The sequence below is a fragment of the Oryzias latipes genome, chromosome 3 (assembly GCF_002234675.1).
Source record: "Oryzias latipes chromosome 3, ASM223467v1".
Taxonomy (NCBI): domain Eukaryota; kingdom Metazoa; phylum Chordata; class Actinopteri; order Beloniformes; family Adrianichthyidae; genus Oryzias; species Oryzias latipes.
The window spans coordinates 152,796-178,132 of record NC_019861.2 but is presented as its reverse complement, the minus strand read 5'-3'; the positions used below and the strand labels follow the sequence as shown (position 1 = coordinate 178,132).

The following is a 25,337-nucleotide window of genomic DNA, read 5'->3' as shown; positions in this document are numbered from 1 at the left end:
CACAGGCACATACACGGTGGAATAGCAGCATTCCACTACACAAAAGTTATTCCTTACAGATAAAATAACCGAACCCGCTTAAAACAAGTTTCCAACTTATTTTTGAGCAATTAGCAGACTTACCTCAGTCACAGCCTCTATCTTCCTCCGGCCGCTGCGGGATAACAAAATGGCGGAAGAAACGAAACTTAAGAAAGTAGAGTGGGCGTGGTCTCGCTGGTTTACTCCAACATATTTCCTCTACGTTTTTACACCTACTTAAATATCATTTTTCCTGTGTAGGTACAAAAGCTAAAAGGTACTAATATGTACACTTAATGTAACGTAGAAATTTACTTTTTTTATGAGAATGCATGATTAGAAAAAAAATAACTTAAATTAACAGCTCAAAGACTAGAAATTTAAATTGAACTTAGGCCAAGTTAAAGTACACCATATAAGGTTAAAAACATCAAATAATTTTGTCTACATTGTGCTTTTGCTCTAAATTAAATATAAGTATATTTTTACTTATATATAAGTTAAAAAAAAACAGGCTCACACTAATACATGTTTAAAATGTATTATCTTGATGCTCTGCACAATCAATAAAATATAATGTGCTTGTGTACTGTTCAGAACTAGTCATAAAAGATGTGTGGTCTCTTAAATATATTTGGTTATTTAAATAAATAACCAACAACGTATTAAATGATTTTGGGTGACGTTTCATACACTTTGAATTATTACTTTTGTCACACAAGTGATTGTACCTTTGTTTGTGGAATAAAGGGTCCAAATATGGGCCCTCTGATGGTTGGAAACATATTTGTACCTTTTTTATCCTTAAATGGTACATATGAGTACCCTAAGGTGTAATTATGACTCACTTAGGGTACAAATTCACCATTTGTACCCTAAGTGTTCACAAACGTACCCCAACCGTACCCTTTTTTCTGACAGTGTATGTTTCAGAGCAGGGCTGCTCATTACGTCCATCGCGATCGACGGTCGTGTCAAGGATTTGAATTCGGACACAAAAGCAGGACTGCAGAAGTTAGACTCAAATAAGGATTCTTTAATCCGAAGAAGGCTCGTAAGTTCACAACCATCACAAAACCGTCTTCTCTGCCGCTAACACAAAGCTCCACTGCTCCTGGTGTGTCTGTGTCTATCAGCGGTCGGACACACTGAGAAAGCAGTGACGTCATCGCCCCGCCTCCCTTCTGCTAATGCTCACTGAGAAAGAATTTTGCTACAAATTTTGCAGGGTGGATGTGAAAATGCAAATGCAATCCCCTCTTTGCATTTTGGTTTTAATTATGACAGAATAAGCAGTTTGAAGTATAAAATGAAAAAGCATTTTGAAATATTGCTTTTTCATTTTAATTTTGAGTCCCACTTCGCTCGGTTCACCGGCAGCCGAGCTCAGACCACGCAGGGTCCGGACGTCAGGGGGCATTGGCTACTCCCAATGTTAAAGTGACTAGGATAGCACAAGGGTTACGGCTTTCTCCTATACTCTATTGTTCCCAGGTTGCAGTTCATATTAAATCCAAGTTCTGGTTGCTACCTTTGCTTCTCCACAAACATGAGAATAGCATGTTTGTCTCTCCTCCACTACAAGTTTACGATTGTGTGTAATTTAGGATTTTTGGGTGCATAATACCTGATTTGCAATTTATACACTCCATTTTGTGAGTAACTGTGTGTTGCAATTGTGTATGCACACATACACTAGAACATCAAAAACATACAAGTCCAAAATACACTTTACACAACTTGAAATTAAATCAGCTTAAAGCTAACTATGAATTCAAAATGGCTCCTATGCAAACAAATTTTTAAATAGTTGTCCAAATTCTGATCTGTAAAATGCATCATTGGAGGAAAGCAGCTTTGAATCAATTCTAAACAACCCTGTTGTAACCATTGTGGTGCAATCTCTTCATTTGCTAAACATAGGAGGAGGATGCTCTTTTCTTAACAGTGAAAGCTTTCCAGTGCTGTGACTGTTTGCAGTACATGTGCTTGGGTCTTTAGAAATGGTCTGTTGTTTATGTCTATTGACTTTTATAACAAATAAATATCAACCCCCCCCCCCCCCCGATCATTTGAAGCTTGAGCAAGAACACAGACCCTCCCTTCCTGGAAAGAACTTTAAATTAATGTACTACCACAATGGATGACTCAGTTTTTCTGTGATAGAGTAAATATGTGCATGAGTGGATGTTTGTGTGTGCATTGGTAAGTGAAGGTATTTGTGAATATTTGTTTGAAAGACTTTGTATCTGATTGTGTGAATGGGCGAGTACGTGTATGTAGGTGAGTAAAAGTGTGAACGATTGGGAAAGTGAAATCGTGACTGTGGAGAATTTTGTTTCTGTTGAAAGAATGGAAGTAAAGGAAAAAAACTCTGTATCCAAACATTAATCTAGTTATAGGAGTAAAAGCAGTATTGGTTGAAAACCACAGACACAAACAAGATTATGTTGGTAAAAAGGTATGAAATCAATCAGGAAGTAAATTATCAATTTTTGGCAAACTTTATCGGTTTCTCTTCCTGTTGTCCCTCTACCATCTTTCCCCTTTTATTCACGTGATGCAACAAGGCATCCAATTAAAAGCTTCCTTCGACCAAGTTGGGTCAGTTACAACTGGCTGAAGGTGAACCACATTGATGGTAGTGTGTTGTGTTCACTAAACACATGAAAACCTTTTTTTTACACAGACCTTTAAACAAAACATGACTAAATGTGTGCCATTAGACACACTTTAAAAACCACAAAAAATAAAACAGTCTAAATGAGCCAAAATTCCGTTTTTATGTTTAAATATTTTATGTCAGGGACATTTTGTTTTTGTTAATTAAATAAAAAAAGAGTTTCTCTCTTAAAAAGCATTTTCAGCACTGTTTTAAATGCCAAATGAATACTAACTAGATTTTATGTATTTAGGTAAAAACATCAGACTGTATCATATCGCCACACAGTCAGTTGAATCTTTTAGGTTCTGAATTGTGGACATGTTGATGTGTATCAAATGCTGGAAGATATAAAGATTCATTCTTCAGGTGGAGGTTGGAGCACAGACAACCAAAACTGTTCTCTGAATGCTGTTTCTACACCAAAGGATGGGCAGGAGGATAAGACAGCAGCCGCTCTGCGTGCTCACAGTTGGACAGAAGTCTGAATTGACCCAAGCACTGACAACTCATGGAGTTTCAAGGGCAAAAGACAAAGACAGCATGTGAGAATTGGTGGGAGGGGGAGGACCGCAAACACAGATTCAGCAGATAGTAAGGCCATAATACCACATTCTAAGAATAAATATTCAGTTTCTTTGAAACAATGAGCAGTTTCCATGGAGACGGTGCACTGAAGCAGTATCAAAGCCACAAAATGTATCCGAAAGCTCAGCAATACAGAGGAATCCTCAGATCTTGAACAGCCACGTGTACGTGTGTGTGTGTGTGTGTGAGCAACAACGCATAGAATTTATGTATGACACGGATCTTATCCCAAGACCTTTTATTATCAGTCTCCCCTCCTCTCATCCTGTCTAGGGCTTGTAGCTAGTAGTTAGTAGCTAAAACTCTGTACAGTTCAGCTTCAGTTACAGAAGGGGTTTATATGAACAAACTCGAAGAGTAACAAACAACCCCGATTGTAAAAGCAAGCATGTCCGTCACAAGAGGCTCCCAGCCGCATTCTGTGTGTTCATTTGCTGGACAGGATGAAAATAAAACACAAAAATGTTCAGAAATACACAAATTTCAAATTACTATTTTATTTTCTATATACCTTTCAGTGAAGAGCACTTTTTGCACAACGTTCAGGGTTCAGGGTGTTGAAAAATTAAAAATCCGTATGGCCTGCCTGCTTCTCACCTACTTTACGCTGACTTACCATAACATATTATATATGTGTTCTTTATGACCTGTTGCCCACAGCATTCCTGTAAAAATGTGCATGAACGTTTACACTAGGGGTGTAATGATACAGCAGTTTCAGTTCAAATCAAACACCCCTCGCCCCCTCCATGGGTGGTTTCTCCTTCAAGCTGGGGTCCTCTACCAGAGGCCTGGGAGCTTGAGGGTCCTGCATAGGGCTGTGACGATAACCGCATCACCGCACTTTTTTTATTTTACGTCTTGCATATGGTGTCAGGTTTTGTCGAGGACAGACAAAAAGCAAACCCAAGAGTAAAGGTTAAATATTATGTTTATTGTCCTGGTCAGAAGTTTGGAGTAATGAAGGAGCGTGGAAACCTCCCGCCAGCAAGGGGAGCAGGACTTAGTAGACTCACAGCCGTGAGAGGAAATGAGCGGACGGAGCTGGGAGGGGGGAGAGAGCCTGGATGCCGGTGATGAAGTTGTAAACACTAGGAGACCTCGGCAGAGGAATCTCCACTTTATAAAGTCAATGGAAAGTCTTGGCTTACAATGCAAATCCGTGTGGATGGAGAAGGGAAGGCGAGGCGATGACGTGACATGACGTTAGCTTACGATCCGTGCGGATGCGTGGACAATTTAGCTGGAATAAATCAGAGAAGACTGACGTTCCGGCAACGAGTGCAGCACAAGCGTGGACTTATGAAGGGGCATGACCAGGTGTCCTCCATAAAGCGTGATTGCTCCCACCGGAAGCCTGGCCAAACAAGGTGAGTGCTGCAGCAGACATGACATATGGTGCGTGATTGGAACTATAATAAACACATTAAACACATTCATCTTTGCTGATAATTTACTTTTTCTGCTAGTCCTGTGTTCAGACTTTCCTTCTTTCTTTCAGACTGTTCTCTCCTTCTCTCCCACCGCGCCTCTCACTCTCTCTCCTCGGCACGCTCAGTGCCTCTGCTGCACACGGCTCCCTTCACACACACAGGCGCGCACTTTCAGAAACACACATCCTCATTCTACAACAGAAGTTTCCGTCTCGCGAGAAAAGGAAACCGGTTCCGGGTTACACGGCAGGACCCGTGGCGTGCCTCTCTGCGAATACAACTATCTTCAAATTACTTAAAAGGTTGATTTTCAAAAAAGAGAGCTGACCATGCCCCCAAAGAAACCCCAGGAATATGAAGACCTCAAGAAGACTTTTGACATTATTCAAGAAACGCTGAAAAGTTTTATGGAACAAGTGTCGGCTAAGCTAACCCCACTTTGGGATATGATGGAAGAGTTCCGAAGATTTCGGGCTCAAAACGAGCAGCGAGAAAACCAGGTCGAGATTCTGGAGAAAAGACTGGACGATGTGGAACAGCAAGTAAGGATGAATAATGTCATTCTCACTGGAGTACCAATCAAGCCTCGAGCTAGCACTGCTAATGCTAGCGCTAGCGTAGCTAGCAGTGCCAATACGGAGATCGGTGTGTCTTTGGAACAGCAAATACATTCATTTCTCACATCTAAAGGGATTTCCCTGGATCTCAAAACCATCGAGACCTGCCACCTGCTCCCCAGGAGAAAGGAGACGGATAAACCAGCGATCCTCATCAGGTTTGTGAATCACAAACACAAGCTAGCTTTGATGACCCAAAGGAAACAACTGAAAGGTTCGGCTGCTTATCTGAACGACCATCTGACCAGAAGGAATGCTGAAATCTCAAAACATGCACGGCTTCTCAGGAAGCGTAAGCAGATTGAGAACACTTGGGTTAAAGGCTGCAGGATTTATGTCAAACCGCTCGGTCCAGAGGACCGGTCCAAGGTTCTGGTTGTGAACACCATGAAAGACTTTGAAAAGTGTTTGATCACGGTCGTCTGAAACAACATGGAGTTATAAACCAAAGAGCCAAATCATTTCAAGAAATATGACACGTGGATTCATCACTTTACGTAACCTGAATAACAGCAGACCTGCAGACAACTTGACCTCAACTTCCACCGCAGCTGATATCAGCTGAAGAAGGATATGGACCTGAATCTAATGTCTGCAGACATAACATCGAAGAAAACTATTAACTGTTTAAACCAAGAAAATCGGCTGTTATCAGTAAAAGAAGAAATGCCAACCTTGGACAATCGACAGTTATGGACCCTTTTTATTTTTCCCCTACAGCATTACTTGATTATAAAAAAAAAAAATATATATATTAAAAAAAGTAAAACAAATGATTAATCACTTATTGAAAATTGTTAAATTGATTGACTTTTAATGATATTACTTCACTTTCTCCAAAACTTAATAAATTGATTCAAAAATCTTTCCTAATGTAGCATAATTTTGCACATGTTTTTAACTTTTGATACTTGATGAAATTTTTGCTATGAAAATTCCTGAAACAGTGTTGTCTGCTTTACTGATATAGTATTATGTTTTATTCATATGAATGGCTTTTATAAGTAACATAATATTTAAGATGACTGATCTGCATTTGCCATGTTGATTTCTAAAATAGTTATTTTTGACGTAATACTTAAGTAATTCATCTTTGTCATGTGCTTTATCGATATCTTATGATTTTTAATTCTGTCTGATAAAAACTGGGGACCGGATATTGATAAATCATGTAATAAAATGGTTACAGTATAATCGGGTGGGATTATATAAGTTCGCTTCCTTCCACTCCCTTTCAAGCAATATTATTAATATGTCTAATTATCCTAAGTTTGATTAGTTACTGTATGAATGTATAACTGATGTTTATATTGCTGTTGTGTATTATTTCTACTTAATTGCTTGAAATAAACCATTTCAAATCAAATCAAATCAAAAATACGACAAATTTACTGCGTTCTACTTATTCATTTCCGTCATATTCATTTCCATTACAAGCTGCGTGCGTTCTTGAGTGCGCGATACGGCCGCCCGTTAATACTGTTCTCCTTCACTCCGTAACACCAAACATGAACGTGTACTGTTAGATTTGGGAACTATTTTGTGCTGCGCAAAGTTACGTGTCTGTATAAACAAAGGTGGAGCCTCCTGCCCCGTGTTCTTCGTGGGTGTCAGGCTTCACGGCTACGGGAAAGGTGACAAAGTGTCTGCAGTCTGTTTATTACTGGGCAATATATAATATTCTGAGAAGATGTCTGTACCAGAGAGCACAGGTGAAGGCTCACGTGCAGGTAGAGAGCGATCCACTGCAGAAGAATCAACACGCACCCCCAACACGTGTGTGCACACCTTCCTCCTATTATTACACAAGACGCTCCGCGCTCACACACACAGTCAATCTACAACACCTATAGTTAGTTCATTAGTTAGATAGGTAGTTGTTACTGTTATTTATTATTATTATTATTATTATTATTATTATATTTATTACTAAAGAATAGAACTTTGTAATTTGCGATGCGGCCGCCGGGGGATTTTTTTGGGGGTGGGGTGGTGGGCTGCGGTTAACCGCGACACTGCGCCCCCTGGTGGTTCATCACCGCGGTGATCAAAAATTCGACACCGTCACAGCTGTAGTCCTGCAGTATCTTAGCTGTTCCTGTTCTTTTCTGGACTGAGAGGTCTGAGGTCTTTCCAGGTATCTGTTGTAGCCACTCCTCCAGCTTGGGGGTTACTGCCCCCAGTGCTCCAATTACCACAGGCACCACTGTCACCTTCACTTTCCATGGTTTCTCAAGTATTTCTATATATATATATATATATATATATATATATATATATATATATATATATATATATATATATATATATATATATATATATATATATTTTAGACTAAAAGGTTGTTTAATAAACACAGAATTATGAACTATTATTACATAATATTGTTTATGTACTGATAATTCTAAAATTACACAGTAAGAGTACACAAGATACTTTAACAAATGAAGCGTTTTAATACAAAAACAGAAAGCAGTGACTTTTGTATTTCATGCTCTGCTGTAAACCGTGCAATGGGGGGAGCATGGCATTTCTAAAGTGCTGCTGGCTCCATGGGAAGCCCGTGCTACAAGAAACAGCCTGAGCCTTAGTGGGCTCAGATCCATCGGGCAGGAACTGTGGGGGCACGCGTGCCGATCCGGGCCTCAATAAACAATCCATTGGGCCGGAGTGGTCTTCTGCCTGGGACTTGATGTGCCGTGCGGCAGGTAGTGACTTTCTGATAACAGACAGAATTTGAACTCAGTGTATTTAACCCTTGTGCTATCTTAGATGGCCCCCCCTTCCGTTGACGTGTTCTCCCTACCATGACAAAGGTGGATAAAGGTGGAAAGATTTCATGTAATCCATGGACACCAGTGAAGATCACAAATCATTGAAGAAAAAAGGTTCAGAGCACTGTCTCTTGGGTCTAGATAACCCCACTCCCAACAATAAAGTGCCTAGGATAGAACAAGGGTTACACACGCATGTGCAGTGACGTGTATCAGAAGATGTTGGATTAGCCGTTCTGCATGTCAATCAAGTCATGTACTTCTCGTGAGGATTTTTTGTCGCTGACGGATTTTTTAGAAGTATATTTTTTTGGTTATTTATCTTTGCTGGCCTGCGATCTACCCTCATGTCCTTGAAGAGTGACCGGTTGATCGCGATCAAAGTAATGAGCACACCTGGTTAGTACTCTTGCCCCACAACGTGAAGGCACTGGTTCAAATCTGGTTTCTTTCTGGAGCCTGCACTCTAAAAAGAGAATTTGGGCTGTAGTTGAAAAGATGCACTTTTTTTACATTGATCTAACTTAATTATTTAGTTTGGTGAAGTTCATTCAACTTAATAATAACGCGTAGTTGTTTGACATAGTCATTTTATTTTCAATCAACTTAATTCAATTAAGTTGGTGTAACTTTGGTGTGAAGCTGTCAATGCATCATGATGTCATAACGTAAGGCAGCGCAAGGAATTATGGGATACCATTTTCTTTGCCTATCTGGGCAGATTGGGGTTTAAATGAGATTTTGTCCATGGGTTTTGTTGTCTATATGTTTTACTCTGTTTTAACTAGTAATTTAACCCTTGTGCTACACTGTAAACCTGAATAGTCCAATGAGCTCAAAAGTTTCATAATCACCGAACTCAAAAGTAACAAACAAGTTGAGTCAGCTTAAAACCTATAAGCCGATTCAACTTTTGCCACAATTATATCTTTATTGGACTAAAACAGTTTGAGTAAATGAAACCTTGGAGTCAAAACTTATGAGTAATGAGACGTGATGATGTCATAACGTACGCCCATGAACGTGAACTCAGCCACAGAAGTCTTCAAGATGGCGGAGGTCTGATGCGAGTGGCAGCTGGCCCAAGTTGATAACTCACATACGTCTAGGTAAGTCGTATTATTTTATTTTTTATTGTATTTTTTGACTTTCGCCTCTGTATTATATATTTGTTGCTTCTTTTGATGTTCCTTCTAGTATATCCTTTGTATTCATGACGTGCTCCACGAGTTTGTATCTTCGAATATTTGTTCTGAATTAAACAATTATGTATGTTTTGCAGTATCATGTCACCAGAGAATTATTGCTTGTGGTTAAAAGAAGTTGTTGGTGCAAAGTTTCAAGTTTTACGTTTACCGAGTTGGTTGGCGCACATTTTAAATGATCTAACCGTTACTACTAGCTAACCGTTACTACTAGCTAACCGCTAGCTCTGGCAGAGCGGCTGCCACAGTCAGTGGGAGTCAGCGGGATGTTAGCAGCTTAGCTTGCCCCCCCCCCCTGTTGCTATGTTTTCTTTGGTGTGACTGCGGTTGTCAGGGAAATGACGCGGCGACGGAAGGAGGCGTCGCCTTGGGGCGCAGGCGCACGAGAGGGGAAAATGCACGGGAGAGGAAAAAGGGAGGGGCTGTTTTGGTGCATGTAGTTCAGTTTGAATGAGAAGGCGTTCGGAGACGTTGTGCTGTAAGAGTTGATCTGACCAAAGAAAATAAACGGCTAAAAGGCCTGTTCCAAAGCAACGGTGTCCCGCTGAATCTGTTACCATTTAAGTCCCGATCGGACTGGAGATCATAACAGCGGTTTCCGACTTCGGTCCGAAGCCTCACGCTGAAGGTAACAAGGAATTGCCTTTTTTTTCGACTACTTTTTACCAAAGGGTTAGGGTTAGGGTCTGTGATTTGGTAATCGTTATGTTTTTGTGTAAGTTGTATTTCACGTAGTAACCTAATAAATGCAAATGTGGGCTAAGCTAGGTGCCTTACGCTAGCGTGTTCTCGTTTCTTCTTTTAGTGAACCGGCGGTGCGTTTGAAAAATAAGGGCGGAGGTAAGTTTTAATTGTAATTAACATGGCTTCAATATTTAAGACACGAGCACCTCCCCGTCCGATGAATCCTCCAGCTATGGAGAGCATTTGACCTTATTCACAAATTAAATTAATTATAAATAAGTAAAAATGTTCAACCTACCTTAATGTTATGTAGCAGTTATAACTTTGTCCTGAATTGGCCTCGAGTTAAAGTACTAAATGTATCATATAGTTTGCTTAATTCTCAAAAACTGTATTTTGGCCCATGGTTTGGTTGTTATTTGTGTTTCACAATGTCAAATATATTAATATAACTGTTTTGTCTCTTCCTAAAACATCCTCTGAAATATGTCATTCTAGCTAATGCACAAATCTTAAAAAAAATATTAATATGCATCGTAGATTACATATTGTGGACAGAGTATTGAGGCTATTGTAAAATGCAGCGGTTTTTCCAAGCTACCAGTAGCTTGAAAAAGTTTTAAAATGTGTTTAACATTTTTAATTTTTTTTGTAGATGTGAGCTGAGTTTCATTGCATCAAAAATGTCAACCTGCGAAAACAGTTTTATTTTGACCTGGACAGACAGACGCAGAGGATGCTGATCTTTTTGAGACAGAAGGCAGCACGAACCGGAAGGCTCATTTCCCTAATAGGAGTGTAAGTTACAATACCGTTTTAATGTGATTTGTTGTAATAAGGATGTACACATTATTAACACAATAAGTGTTTTTGATGGTGCTTTGTTTTATGCAATGTTCAGGGCATGAATGACACACATTTTGCCACTGTTTCTGGCTTATGATTCAAAGTTGTTAAAGGAGGGACAATAACCCTGTAACGTAATGCTGTTTTTAAATAAAACAGTAAAAAAAACTTTTGTGTTGCATATTTTTCTTAATTGAAACGTTCTAGTTTAGCAAATGCAATGAATACAATGGTTTAGTTACTTCAACTTAAAATAGTAAGTGGAGTTCATATGACGAGTTAATTGATATTACAAGAGATTGTAAGTGAAATCAACTTGGCAATTAGTATTTTGAACTTAAAATGATAATTCCACCCTTTCATGCATTTAAGTTAAATGCACTCAAGTTTTCATAACCCATTACTTAAAAAATTTAAGGCAACCAGTTTCCTCAAATTTTTTAAGTAAATTCAACTTATCCGGGCTTACAGTGTAGACAGTGCTCTGAACCTTTTTTCTTCAATGATTTGTGATCTTCACTGGTGTCCATGGATTACATGAAATCTTTCCACCTTTATCCACCTTTGTCATGGTAAGGAGGACACGTCAATGTAAGGATCGGGTCATCTGGACCCCATAGGATAGCACAAGGGTTATGTTGGATTAACGTATTACATTACATCAACGTATTGTTGGATAGACAAAAACATTTAAGTTGAATAAACTTAATTCAATTAGGTGTTACCAATTGAAGTGATTCAGTTAAGTTGGATCAACTTTTTCTTTTTAGTGTGTGCATGTTCTCCTCATGCATGTGTGGGGTTTCTCCAGGCATACCAGTTTCCTCTCAAAGTCCAAAAGCATACTTTGTTAGTCAAGTGGTCAATGTAAATTGTCCCTAAGTGTGAATGTGAGTGTTTGTGGTTGTGTTGTGTTGATGGACTGGCAAATTGTCCAGGGTAAACTCCAACATTGCCCATTAGTGGCTGGGATAGGCTCCACCAACCTTATTCCTCCAAAGGGATTAAGCAGGTGTGGAAAATTGATGATTTATTTCAGTTGAATGAAATAAATAGTTAATTCTATTTATTCTTCTAATTTACAAGAAAAACTTGTATATTTTAAATAAAAATTATGTATTTTACAGTTGGGAAAAAGTATTCAGTCAGCCACCAATTGTACAAGTTCTCCCATTTAACCCTTATGCTATCTTAGATGACCCCCCCCTTCCATTGACGTGTTCTCCCTACCATGACAAAGGTGGATAAAGGTGGAAAGATTTCATGTAATCCATTGACACCAGTGAAGATCACAAATCATTGAAGAAAAAAGGTTCAGAGCACTGTCTAGTGGGTCTAGATGACCCCACTCCCAACAATAAAGTGCCTAGGATAGAACAAGGGTTACAAAGACAAGAGAGACCTGTAATTTTCTTCATGGGTAAACCTCAACTATGAGAGACGAAAGAAAAAAAAAATCCGAAAGATCACTTTGTCTGATCTTTCTAGAATTTACTTGTAAATTATGGTGAAAAATAAGCATTTGTTCACCTACAAACAAGGATTCTGTTCCTCACAGACCTCTAACTTCATCTATAGAGGATCCTCTGTCCTCCACTGATTACCTGTATCAATGACTCCTGTTTTAACTGGTTATCTATATAAAGTCACCTGTCCACAACCTCAAACAGTCACACTCCAAACTCCACTATGGCCAAGACGAAAGAGCTGTCTAAGGACACCAGAAACCAAACTGTTGACCTGCAGCAGGCTGAGAAGACTGAATCTGCAACAGGTAAGCAGCTCGGTGTGAAGAAATCCCCTGTGGGAGCAATTATTACGAAATGGAAGACATGCAAGACCACTGATAATCTCCCTCCATCTGGGCTCCCACCAAAATCTCACCCTGGGGGGTCAGAATGATCACAAGAACGGTGAGTAAAAGTCCCAGAACCACACGGGGGACCTAGAGAATGACCTGCTGAGAGCTGGGACCAAAGTAACAAAGGCTACCATCAGTAACACACTACACCACCAGGGACTCAAACCCTGCAGGGCCAGACGTGTCCCCCTGCTAGAGCCCGTACATGTGCAGAACCGTCTACAGTCTGCTAGAGAGCATTTGGAGGGTCCAGAAGAGGATTGGGAGAATGTCCTGTGGTCAGATGAAACCACAATAGAACTTTTTGGTAAGAACTCTACTCATCGTGATCCATTGATGGATGCGTTGATTAGATAGATAGATAGATGGATAGATGGACGGACGGACAGATAGACAGACTTGAATTATCCCCAAGGAAATTTTAAGTGGCCAGCTGCCCACACTTAAAAACACAATCATTCCTAAAACACATAAAAATACAATAAATAAATAAAAGGATAAAAATATAGAAGCAAACATGAACAATCAACTACAATCAAGTCAAGTTTCCCAGAATTCCACTCTAATCAAATAATACAGTAGAAGCTCTCAACATAGAGTGTTGTGCAGTCTGATGGCTCGTGGGACAAAAGAATTTCTAAGTCTGTCTGTGGTGCAGCGTTGGGATAAAAGTCTGCTGCTGAAGCTGCTCTTCCTCTCACTGAAGGTCTCATGCAGAGGGTGTGTCACATTATCCATAATTGCCTGAAGTCTGGACAATGTCCGTTGTTCTGCCACCTCCTCCACTGTGGCCAGCTTCAGTCCCACAACAGAGCTAGCCCTCCTGATGATCTTATTTAATCGGTTTAAGGTTTTTCTTGCTTGTGCTGCACCAGCACACCACAGCACACAGCAGAGCACTTTCAATCACTGTTTGATAAAACATACTGAGAAGCTTGGTGGAGACGTTAAAAGAGGCCAGCCTTCGCAGGAAGTCCATCCTGGTTTGACATTTTTTACTGAGCAGGGTGGTATTCTCGTTCCAGTTCAGTTTCTTGAACACCACTCCCAGGTTTTTATAAGACGTAACCGTCTCAACCAGGTCACCGTCTACGCATATTGGCTGGGAGAGGGGGGGGTTGTCTTCTGAAGTCAGTTCTTTGGTTTTTCTAATATTTAGCTGTAACTGGTTCTGCTTGGACCAAAAACAAAATCGTGCACCAGCCGCCTGTCCTCCACCTCCTTGTCTTCCTTAATGCAGGCCACAATGACGGTATCATCTGAGAATTTCTGTATGTGGCAAGCCTCCGTGTTGTGTTGGACGTCGGTTGTGTACAGAGCAAACAACATCGGAGAAAGAACTGTGCCTTGAGGTACTCCCACACTGCTGCAAAGTGTTCTTGAAAGGCTGGCCCCCATTCTGACAAACTGGGGTCTGTCCTTCAGGTAGTCCATGATCCAGGATATTAAGTATGGCTCAACAGCCATACTCCTCAGTTTTTCCTGCAGTATTGGGGGTTGGATTGTGTCAAATGCGCTGGAGAAATCAAAATACAACATTCTCACTGCACACCCCCTTCATCAAGGTAAGACAAAGTGCGGTGGAGGAGATGCAGAACGGCATCCTCCACTCCCACCTTCTCCCTATACGCAAACTGCAGTGGGCATGTTGCACCTGGGGCTTTAGCAACTGCAGCACCAACCTCTCAAAGTTTTTATTATGTGAGAGGTCAGTGCAATTGGTCTGTTGTCTTTATTGTCCCTAGGCTGCTTGGCCTTGGGCAGAGGAACGATGCATGAGGTCTTCCAGAGTGTTGGTATTGTACCAAGGTTAAAGAGGACCTCCTAGCTCATCTGCGCATGTCTTCAGGAGCCTGGGGCACAACCCATCTGGGCCTGCTGCTTTCCTGGTCTTCAGTTTCTTCATCCTTACCTGATGTTCCTGTAAGTGAGGTGTAATGAGGGAGAGCTGATACCACCAGTGCCGGTTCATTTGTAGAATGAGTAGGAAATAAAGGGGAACGAGATGAGGTAGGTGGGGGGTTTGCGGATGAATTAAAACTAATGAAATGATCGTTTAGATCATTGGATCGCTCCACACTGTCTCCTCACGATGCAGCCCCCTTTTTACACTCTGTGATTCTTTTCATTCCATCTCACATTTCATTTCACATTTCCCCTCTATTTTAGCTTTGTAGTTTTCTGTAGAGCTTCTCAGACAGCACCTCAACTCAGCTTGCACAGCTTTTGTCTTTTCCAGATTATTTTCTTTGTAGGCTCTTTTTTTTCAGTACAGACCTCTTTCATCTCTCTGGTGATCCAAAGTTTGTCATTTGCATAACAGCGCACAGCCCTTGTGGGCATCACAATCTCCAAACAGAAATGGATATAGTCTGTCAGACACTGATGCCTGCTGGATGTCCTCACCGTGGTGGTCCAGTAGCACGCTCCAGTCTGTGCTGTCAAAACAGTCTCTAAGCTCCTCCTCCGCCTCTGGTGTCCACCTCCTTACCATTCTGGTTGATGGAGGCTCCTGTTTGGCTTTAGCTCTCGCCTTTAGCTATGCTCCAGCACGGGTGCCCCTGTATCGCTTTTTTTACTTAGGGAGGAATGTTGTGTTTTAATCCAGCACTGTTCTTCCTTAGAGCCAAAAGTTCCGTTCTTGAATAAACCAGTCTCTGGGGGTAAATGTCCTTATTTACGTACTTCCATTCATTACATTCATTCCATGCATTCCAAACAGCAGCTGACCGGCTGCCATGCTGCTGCATCTAAACCGAAGTTGCCCGGGTACCAAAGGATTGGCTTCATAAGAAACATTTCAAGGTTCTGGAGTAGTCTAGCCAGTCTCCAGATCTCAACTCCATAGAAAATCTTTTGAGGGAGTTGAAAGTCTGTGTTCCTCAGCAACAGTCCCAAAACGTCACTGCTCTAGAGGAGATCTGCATGGAGGAATGCACTGAAAAAAAGGAGACAGCCGTCTCTTGGATTAATCTAAGCATATCTGGTGCATTTAACACAATTTCTACATGTTTTCGAGTCAAATGTGACTGTACAATGTATAATCTACATGAAATGATAAGATTGCACATAGATTTGTTCAGATCACTTTGGAATGAAGCAACTCGGTTATGTTGCAATACTAATTATCGGGATACCTCACGGGATTTCATCTCGCGCGCTAAGGATTGTTGGAAAAAGAAGGCAGCCATCTCAGTCAAATCCAATGCCTCGTGGTACGACACGTCACACCACAACTTTCCCGGTAAGTCTTGAATTTCTTATTAAATAGTGACAAAATCTGAGCCAAATGTAGCTTAATGTCTCAAGAGTGACTACATAACGTTAACGTTGAAATAAGTTGACGTTATCACTCTATTTTATTTTAATTTGTCTTTTGAGCAGAAGCGGTCACCGTCAACGTCACATTTGCGGCGCTCCTAACATATTTTGGTCTTATGTGTGAATTTTTTTTTCTTGAATTAATCGTGGTTTACATTGTGTGTTAACGGCACTTTAGTGTTGTTAATATAAGAGTGTCGTAGCCCTTACGGAGAGAAGGGGCGGGTTGCAGCGTAAAGCGAGAGAGAACGGGGGCGCGTAGCTAAAAAGACTGAAAAGTTGTAGCTGGATACTGTATGCCGAGTGTAAATTGTGGACAAATAAAGTGTCGAGACTCATCCAGCCGTGGTCCGAGTCGTCCTCCCACCAGCTAATTTCTCTGGACGCGGGGTCTTAAACACGGAGCTGAGCGGCTCCCTTGCCCTTACGGTCATCAAGCGGTGAGCAGGAAAGTTAATTTCGATAATAAAGTCAAAGTGTCATTCTTCTCATTAATAAATGCAGTTTCTAATACAATCTTGTTATGTTGAGAATGAGACGCTACTGCTGGGTTGTGATAAAACTTAACATTTACTAAAAATGCTGCGTAACACAGAAGTCATGGCAACCGCTGAGTTACCATGGCAACAGTTACATACACAACAACAACAAAATCCTTCACAAAAAATGTTCTGCGTGGCCCTAAAACTCTGTCCTTGCTAAGTGCTTACTTAGTCGGCTGCATTATTTTAATTACTCCTCCCCTGTTTTGCTTCAGATTGACAAACTCAAGTCATCTATTCACCTGGAGTCAGCTGAAAAGTCGTGGGCTCAAGTATTTGTGGTAAGAACAAGAAGTTGTATTTGCTTTTAAGGCTTTCAATGCATTACATCTATTTTAAGTTGCTTTGCAAATTAGCGACAAATGAGTTATGTTTATCTCAGGAATGTATTTTTGAGTTAAACACCATTTTGTCCTCACTATAAGTTAATCATGTTTTGTTTCCCACTTTACAGTGAACAGTGCTACTAGTGTTCCAGTGACAGAGTGAATGTGGCAATGCAAGGCCTGCCCTTCAGTTTTTCAAAGTAGGTCCCACCTTCTGAAGCATTATGGAGTAAGACATGGGCATTATGGGAATAACAGTCGTATTCCATGTGTTCATGAAAGCTGTCCATGCACTTTTAGAACGTGGAATGCACTATTAATTCATTTGAATAGATGTCATGTTATTAAAACTAGCCACCATCATTTAGAGAGATGTATATTTAGCTGCCACTTGTGTCCCTGTAAGGATCTTGTGTCTGAAAGAGATTACTGGACTCATATTAATGCACACTTGAAAAAAAATGAGGTTGTAACTTGTATGTTTTTGCATTGCGACTTTGAAACAAATATTTTAGGATTTTTTAAATCCCACAACAGCTGGAAACACAGTTTTTACTCATCCAAAGATTTTAAACCAGGAATAGTAATATCAGCAACTGTTGCTGCCCTAGATTCTGCTTCCAGTGCTTCTGATGATGACATTGAGGATGCTCAACCAAGTAGCAGTGCTGATGGTCTTAGCGACCTACCAGATGTAATTCAGCACAGTTTGGCAGCAGCGTTGTTAAAATTAGAACATTTTTCTTGTGTGCCAAGCAAAGCAATCAATGATTTTTTGGTAGAACTTCACTACCAAATTACCAAATTATGCCTTGACAAGTTGTCGCAGAGGATGTGTTCATCTAAAAACAATGCTTGATAATGCTTTCATGTTATTTCAGATAAACGCAGAGTTCAAGCGCATTACAACCATGCCTCTACAGTCAAGGTTTCTGTCGCAGCTTGACTTTCTGTCTGAAAGTCTGCTGAGAGTGTTTGCAAAGCCATCGGGGAAGCAGGGCAAAATGTTGAAAGACATGACAGACATGATTATGGTAAGAACTTATCAAACTTGTTTAACTATCAAGTTTAAATTGCAGTCAGTAAGACTTGTATAAATAAATCCATTTCAAAATCACGACTTCCTCTACCTGAGAGTACTGATGATCTGTAATTTTTAACGCATATTCACTGTCTATTGAAAATTTGAGTTCAAATTTCTGTATTTTCTTTTGTATTAAGGATGACGTGGATGCTAGAAGGGAGTCCCTCATTAAAAAGGACTTTGCCTCTATTTGAAGGAGAATCCTGACATCTTGGTGCACGAGTACATGGTGAGTGTTATAAGTAGATTACTGATTTGCTACATTTTAAAATGTACTCAGTGCACTCTGTGATCCTAAAAACAATTGTAAAGCTTAATATTCTTCATTTGAGCTAGAAGTTGTCGATTTTATTTTGACTTTTCAAATGTGGTATTGATGGCAGGGAATCTTTGGCAACAATAATTTACTATGCTGCTCACATGTTTAAACTATAGCATGAGTACTTTTGCTAGGCCTGCACAATATACCGCAAATTCATCGTTATCGCGACATTAAGCTGTGCAATATGCATACCGCAAAAGACGGCGAAAATCGCAATAAATGGTTACCTTAAATTTGCTAAAACAATCTCATGGCAGCTTGAAATATTGAACAAATGAAATAAATCCCTTTATGCATTTAACCAATCGGAAGGACCCATTTACGTTGTTGATCAATAAGATGAGCCCTTTTATGTTTGATGTTTGCCTCCTACGTCGACGTGGGTCATTTGGAGTCTAATTTTTAAACTGTTGCAGTGAACACGGAAATTATGTTTTTGGTTGTTTTGCTATTTGTTTATATACCGCAAATTATATCGTTATCGCAATATTAATCACCAATATCGCATTTCGCGAGTTTTCCTCATATCGTGCAGCCCTAACTTTTGCATTCAAAAGATCAGTTTAAAAAATCAATCTTCAATAATATTTTCTTTGCCCAGGACATGACTGATGTCTCCACTCTCAGTGCCATTGAGAAAACAACAGTGGGAGTCTATGTTGCCAGGGAGACACCAGGCAAGGACTTTCCTGATGTTGGCATCATCATCGAAGGTGTGGTGATACTTCAGGACCTGGATAATGTGGCCCTTGCAACAGCCATGCTGTTTGGACTTTTTTACTGCTTCAACATGAGTTACCTGGCACAGCTCCCCTACACTTTTGAGGTGATTCAAAAGGTGGTCATGGAATTGGATCCGACTGAACTCTCGAGAAAAGCCCAAAACTTAAAGACAAAACTTCAATAAGGAGAGATCATTGTTGTGCACGTCACATGTTTAACTAAAGGTAAGAGGACATTTATAGTTCACATACGCCCTCTTGCATTTTGGACATTGAATTTGTAGGTGAATGATCAGCAACCCAAAAACCATCACATTGTTCAGTGTAGTGTTTATTCTGTGGGATGGTTATAACTGTTTACCTGCCATGGAAACGTAGTGCCATTTTTTTCTGTTTAATTGGTATGGTTCTTCAATTTTGTTTTTCCAAGTGAAAAAGGATGATTGTACGCAATTTGAAAAGGTTGTAGTTTAAAAAAAAGTTTTAATACTTCTAAGGCTGTTTTGAATCATGATGTCACAATACCAGTGTTGAAATTTTTGACACTTGCTGTATTTTTGACTGTATTTTGTGCTGTGGCTTTTGAAATAAAGCTTTGACATGCAACTGTTATTTTTTATTTATTTGAGTAAAAATGAGTAATGTTAACAATTCCAGAAGGTTAACAGAAAGGTATTTGCAGTTCTACAAATGATTTATTTTAATAACTAATAATTTTTTTAATGGTAGCCCCATTGTTTTGAAATATTACTAGTTCTTACAGGCAGTTATATTAGATAAAACAATACATATTTAATTTCAAGGTCTGATATATTTGACATTAGAATAGAATTCAAAATTGTAATATGAAAAATAAGTTGCATTTAAGTAAGCAAACAGTTTGGGAGTAAACATTACTGAATAGTGTTGAAATAAAGTGATGAAATTGTGACCAATTAAACTGATCCAAGAGCTCAAATTACATTGTGGTAACATGTCTCAATCACATATTTTTAACACAAAATAATCAGTTTTGTTGAATGACATTTACTTGTGTTAATTTAACTTGATGGTTTAAGTTGCTGTGAAAGCAAATCATCTGTGTGCAACCACTGTCCACTATTGAATTAAGTAAATCGAACAGATCTTTTTTTTCAGTGTGGGCCAAAACATCACTGCTCTAGAGGAGATCTGCATGGAGGAATGGACCAAAATATCACTGCTCTAGAGATCTGCATGGAGGAATGGACCAAAATATCACTGCTCTAGAGATCTGCATGGAGGAATGGACCAAAATATCACTGCTCTAGAGATCTGCATGGAGGAATGGGCCAAAATACCAGGAACAGTTTGTGAAAACCTTGCGGAGACTCACAGAAAACGTTTGACTGCTGTCATTGCCAAAAAAGGATGTATAACAAAGTATTGAGTTGAACCTTTTTTAAAGACCCAATACATATTCTCCACCATAATTTACAAATAAAATCTTTAACAATCAGACAATGTGATTTTCAAGATTTTTTTTTCTCATTTTGTCTCTCATGGTTGAGGTATTTCTATTATGAAAATTAAAGGCCTATCTCATCTTTATACGTGGGAAAACTTGCACAATTGGTGGGTGACTGAATACTTTTTTGTCCCACTGTAACGTCAATTAAGAAATAGGATTTTGTGTTCAGTTAAAATTCCAAGTAGATCAATATCTCTATACAATCTCAGAGAAATAAAAATAACTAAACGTAGGATATTCCTTTTCTTTTTAATCAGACAGATACTTTTTTAAACGTACATGTAAAAAAACGTTTACACTAATAAATTTCACTTGAAGGATATATTAAAATGTAAAATAAATATTTCTCTAATTTAATTTAAAATGAAGATAATGTAGACTTTGCAGTTGAATAGATTATTGCCTATTTGTTCAAACCATTCTACCGTTTTCACAGAAAAGGCTGGAAACGGGAAACAACCGTGTAGACCACCGTGTCTGTTGCGCCATCCAACACGCACGTCTTCAGCGCGCGTGTCCCTGTCACGCGCGGTTAACCGGGAGATCAAACAGGCGCTTAAGATGCAGCATCTGCGGGCGCAGAGCCCCCCTCCCCGCAGCTAGTCTCACTCACTGATAAACAGAGGAGCACATGCACGCGCACAAGCAAAATGTTTCGTCAAATGGAGCCGAACTGAACCATCTGCCCCCCTTCAGTCCTGCTATCGGACCAGCGGATCGTGTACAAGCGCAGCGTACGAGGAAGGGGTGGAGGGGGGTGGAGATCCTTACAGAGAGGTAGAATCCAATGCGCGCGTGCTCGTTTGCACACCTCTGTTTCAGCTGTTCTTCATCCTCATCATCAAAAGAAGAATAAGGAAGGTAGACGTTACCTGGGCGCACGTGCCTTCCTCTGTCCTGGTCGTGCGTGGAGATCTGAAACTTCTGCCTCCCCAGCTCCGTCGATCACCCCCTCCCCCCTGCGACGCAGCACCGCCTCTCTGCCCCTCCTCTATCTGTTTCTCGCTTGCTGATGGGCTTTTTTCATCAAAGGACCCCCACAGGCTGCTCGTGCCCACTGACCTAAATCTGAGGACGCGCGTTTACCTGAGTCTGTGTGTGCGCGTGTTTGTGGAGATACAGCACCAAGCAGACAAAGCAGGAGAGGAATGATCCTGCGGTAGTGAAATCCATCCCATAATATTCAGCACACACAGACGCACGCGCACAACAGTTCTGACAGCATTGATCAAAATATGTGGATGCAGCTGAAAGGTCATCTATCACCTGTAGTGCAAGAATTAAACGATTATCAAGGTAAATGAATGAGTGCAAACAGTGGCGGTTCTACCCTGAATTACTCCCCGGGCGAGACCCTCCCCAGGCGCCCCCCCCCCCCCCCCATAGTCACAACAGAACTTTGTTTGTCTTTGTCAACTGAAATGTTTTATTGTCATTGAAATTAAGAAGTGGATAAAAAAGATGTCAGAATTCTGAACAGCATTATAAAAGTTATCAGAACACAAAAAATAAAAGACCATAAGCATGGCAAAAATACAGTTAGCTAAGAAAATATTGAATCAAACTCAATATTAAATAAATAATATAAAATAAATATTTTAAAAACATTTATGAATTGGAAATTTAAATTGTCATGTTCTATATCGATCTCTACTTCAGAGAAGAAAAATTAGCTCATGTTTTCCGTCTACAATCCTTTGATTGGCACATTTTTAGTTATGACCTGTTACATTATGTTTTGTCCCCATAGAGTTGCAGTAAATGGTAAATATTCATTTTTAAAACTACCTACAGATTTATGGAAATTCTATTGGCTAAAAATATAACCCCACATTTGTAAAACAAATAAAAAATAAACTTCATATGCAGGCTCAAAATTAACCCCTAAATCCCCAGTTAAATGTCAAAAACACATTGTGAAAACGTTTAGGCTGCCACAAATGATTATTAAATTAATGACCAATCTCAAATTATTTGCCCCATTAGCATCTTATGGCAGCAGCAGCAGCATGCTGTGTAACCATCACAGCTTTTAACATTATGAACTAGTATACAACAGTAAAACACAACAAAATCTTTGTGTTACAGCAGAGCAGACAAACACATGAATCATAACTAATGTTACAAGTTAAGGCAGAGCAAATTTTTAAGAATAAAATCTAAAAAAAATAAAAAATGACGCTATTTGCAACATTTGGGCCTACTTCAGTGTTGGTCATCGACCAAAATAAAGTTTTCATCGGCAACGTTGTTGTAGGGCAGGTAGCATTAGAATTTGGAAAAAACATGCATCAAGCTGTGAGGACTTACCCTTTTCTTTATCTCTTTTCTCCTCTTCTTCTTTTCTTTTCTTTCTAAATTGGGCACCAGATGGCTTTGACCTTTTCTTCTCCATATTTTAGATGTTTTTGGCGTTTGTTTGGCATAAATGTCCTCACGTCACGAAGAAGGCATCAAGTCCGTCGACTGAACCAACTGTCACCTTAGTGACAGCATTGTTTTGTGTTGCCATTTTTTTTATTTGGGCATTTCACACAAAATTAACCCAAAAAGCAGAATATATTTTTTATACCTTTATTAAAATGTATGTTATAGAATGTCACCTTATGACTGACTTATAAAGAGGTTTTATAAAGTAGATTCAAACCCCCGCCCTTGTCCCCACCTAGCCACTTAATTTGGAAGCGTCCCAAAACTGATTCCCCGCAGCCCCCTCCCCCCCCCCTTCCTTCACACATTTCCAGCAGGAGCGCGTGCAGCTACAGCCAGGGGCGCTCATTCGCTACAAGACGGCGCAGTCGCAGTTTTTACTTTTATTTTTTTCATCAAGCCCCCGACCGTCGCCTCCCCTGAAAGATGAGCCAGCCAGGTTTTGCGCATGCGCAAACGTGGCGGCGCTCCGTGCTCACCTCGCGCCCCCTCCCTTCTCCTTCTTCACACACATTTATGTCTACTTCTCAAAGACAGGAGAGCGCAGCTGCGGGGCGAGGGCGGCGGCGCGGCCAGGTTCAGGCTGTTACAAACTCACAAACTGTGACATAAGTAAACCAATAATGGTGGATATAATATTTTACAAGGGCTGAGCCGCCGGTGCCGCCCCCCTTCAGTTTTCCGCCCCAGGCCACCGCCCGGACGGCCCGTGCCTAGAACCGCTACTGAGTGCAAAGGCAGAGCAGCCAACCCTGGTTGGAAGGTTGCAGGTTCAGTTCCGTGTATCAAAGTGTCCTTGGGCAAGACACTAAACCCCACATTACTCCTGGTGGTTACTGGTTGGTGTTCGGCAGCAGAGCCGCCATCAGTGTCTGCATGTGCGCGTGAGTCTGTGTGCGTGTGGTTGGGTGTGTGTGAGTGTTCGTGGTGAATGAGATGGAGATAGAGAGATATTCTTTATTGATCTCACATTGGGGAAATTCAATTGTTACAGCAGTTCAAAAAGCAGAGAAGAATGACAGCAATGTGCAAAAGAATGAGGGGGTGTTCAAAATGTGCAAAAATAGGAAAAGTAAAAAAGTACGTAATAAAGACATAACGTATGTTATGCGTAATACTAAAATTAAATAAATAAAGTAAAAACACATGTGTAACAGAATAAATGTGAATCCACTTGCCACAGGAATTGTCATTATTATTATTATTTTTTAATGGGCTCTTGGGCGCCCTCTATTGGTTCATGTCTGTATTCTACGTGTAGCAACAAAAACTTTATTAGTTGTGACACAGACATGTCCGAGGTAGGTATTTCAATTTATAAGCATTGGTTAATTGTTATATTTTCGTAGTATATCATTTTAGTGTTTCTTTGTTTGTTTAATGTATTTTAAGTTAGCTAATCTGTGTATGTTCAATGGACGTTATACTTTTTGTAGCGTGCTGCGTGTCCATGTGCGAGAGCCTTCCATGTTTGACCATCACCCTTTATGTTGTGCAGACATTTCCGAGAATACAACGCGAAATAAAAGACAAGCTGGCTGTCCTGTCGTTCCACAACAAAAACACAACGCAGAAAAATCATCCTGAACCAACGTCGTCAGGACCGAAGCATGGGATTCGGCAGGACGGGGCCGTCTAATTTCTGGTGCGTTCAACGCGGGCTTTCCCGCGCAGCAAAAGCATACTCAGGGAGCGGTTCTGCATTGGCCAATCACAACGACGGAGGCAGACATCATTGAAATCCCACGTGGGATCAGTCTAATGCAGCGGACTCTTTTTCATGCAGTTGCACATTACGCCACACGGAGGCAGTGTTGAGACTTTTCGAGCATGCGGCGGGGGTCACATTCTCGCTGAAAGGCGGTGAGGTCGTTCCAACTGCGAAAAAAAATGTGGTCCTTGCAGTCAGTGATGCTGCTGCGGGCCATAATAAACCGGCAGTTCAGAGGGAGGAAAACTAGCTGGCCTGCATTTAAAGGGGGTGGATGTAAGGCCTGATTTTATTCCCCCATCGACCTCTAATTATGATTTAGAGTCGATTTATCAGAGTGTGTTAGGAAAGAGATGTTGGACATAGACCAGTCCTGCAAAATATGCAGATCTTGCAAACTCATGATGAACTGTTTTATGAGAATGTGACATTGAGTGGTCGGATATCAGTCAGAGCTATGATTGATAGTGGATCAATGTCTTGTACTATGAGTTCCACTGTTATTCCTCGGTTACTACAGTGTTCTGCATTGACGAACCCCATCTTGGAGCCCACCGATGTCGGTGCTAATTGACTGTGGTGGCTCAAAAACAAAGCCAATAGGTATGAGTGATCCAGAGATGGAGGTTTATGGCTGCAAAGTTATTGTGCCAACATTAGTGATTGATGGTCAGAGTGAAGATTTCATTCTTGGCAGTA

The 25,337-nt window shown here is 40.4% G+C and overlaps 1 protein-coding gene and 3 long non-coding RNA genes across 4 annotated transcripts in view; 3 read left to right on the top strand and 1 right to left on the bottom strand.

Moving 5' to 3' along the window:
• c1qtnf4 (C1q and TNF related 4) overlaps positions 1-21,643 on the bottom strand; it is a 40,448-nt gene extending 18,805 nt beyond the window's left edge. The window contains exon 1 of the mRNA XM_023951148.1: positions 21,370-21,643. The gene's annotated coding sequence lies outside the window, so the exon portion shown is untranslated. The remainder of the gene's footprint in view (positions 1-21,369) is intronic.
• Positions 8,898-11,326, top strand: LOC105358848. Its single transcript, XR_912351.3, has 3 exons — positions 8,898-9,928; positions 10,106-10,140; positions 10,640-11,326. It is a non-coding gene; the product is annotated as an uncharacterized LOC105358848 (long non-coding RNA).
• LOC110016013 lies at positions 15,833-17,907 on the top strand. Its single transcript, XR_002872560.1, has 4 exons — positions 15,833-15,935; positions 16,770-16,835; positions 17,009-17,080; positions 17,762-17,907. It is a non-coding gene; the product is annotated as an uncharacterized LOC110016013 (long non-coding RNA).
• On the top strand, positions 18,077-19,425 carry LOC111946800. The gene is made up of 2 exons (XR_002872563.1): positions 18,077-18,193; positions 18,888-19,425. It is a non-coding gene; the product is annotated as an uncharacterized LOC111946800 (long non-coding RNA).
• Positions 21,644-25,337: the final 3,694 nt, after the last annotated feature.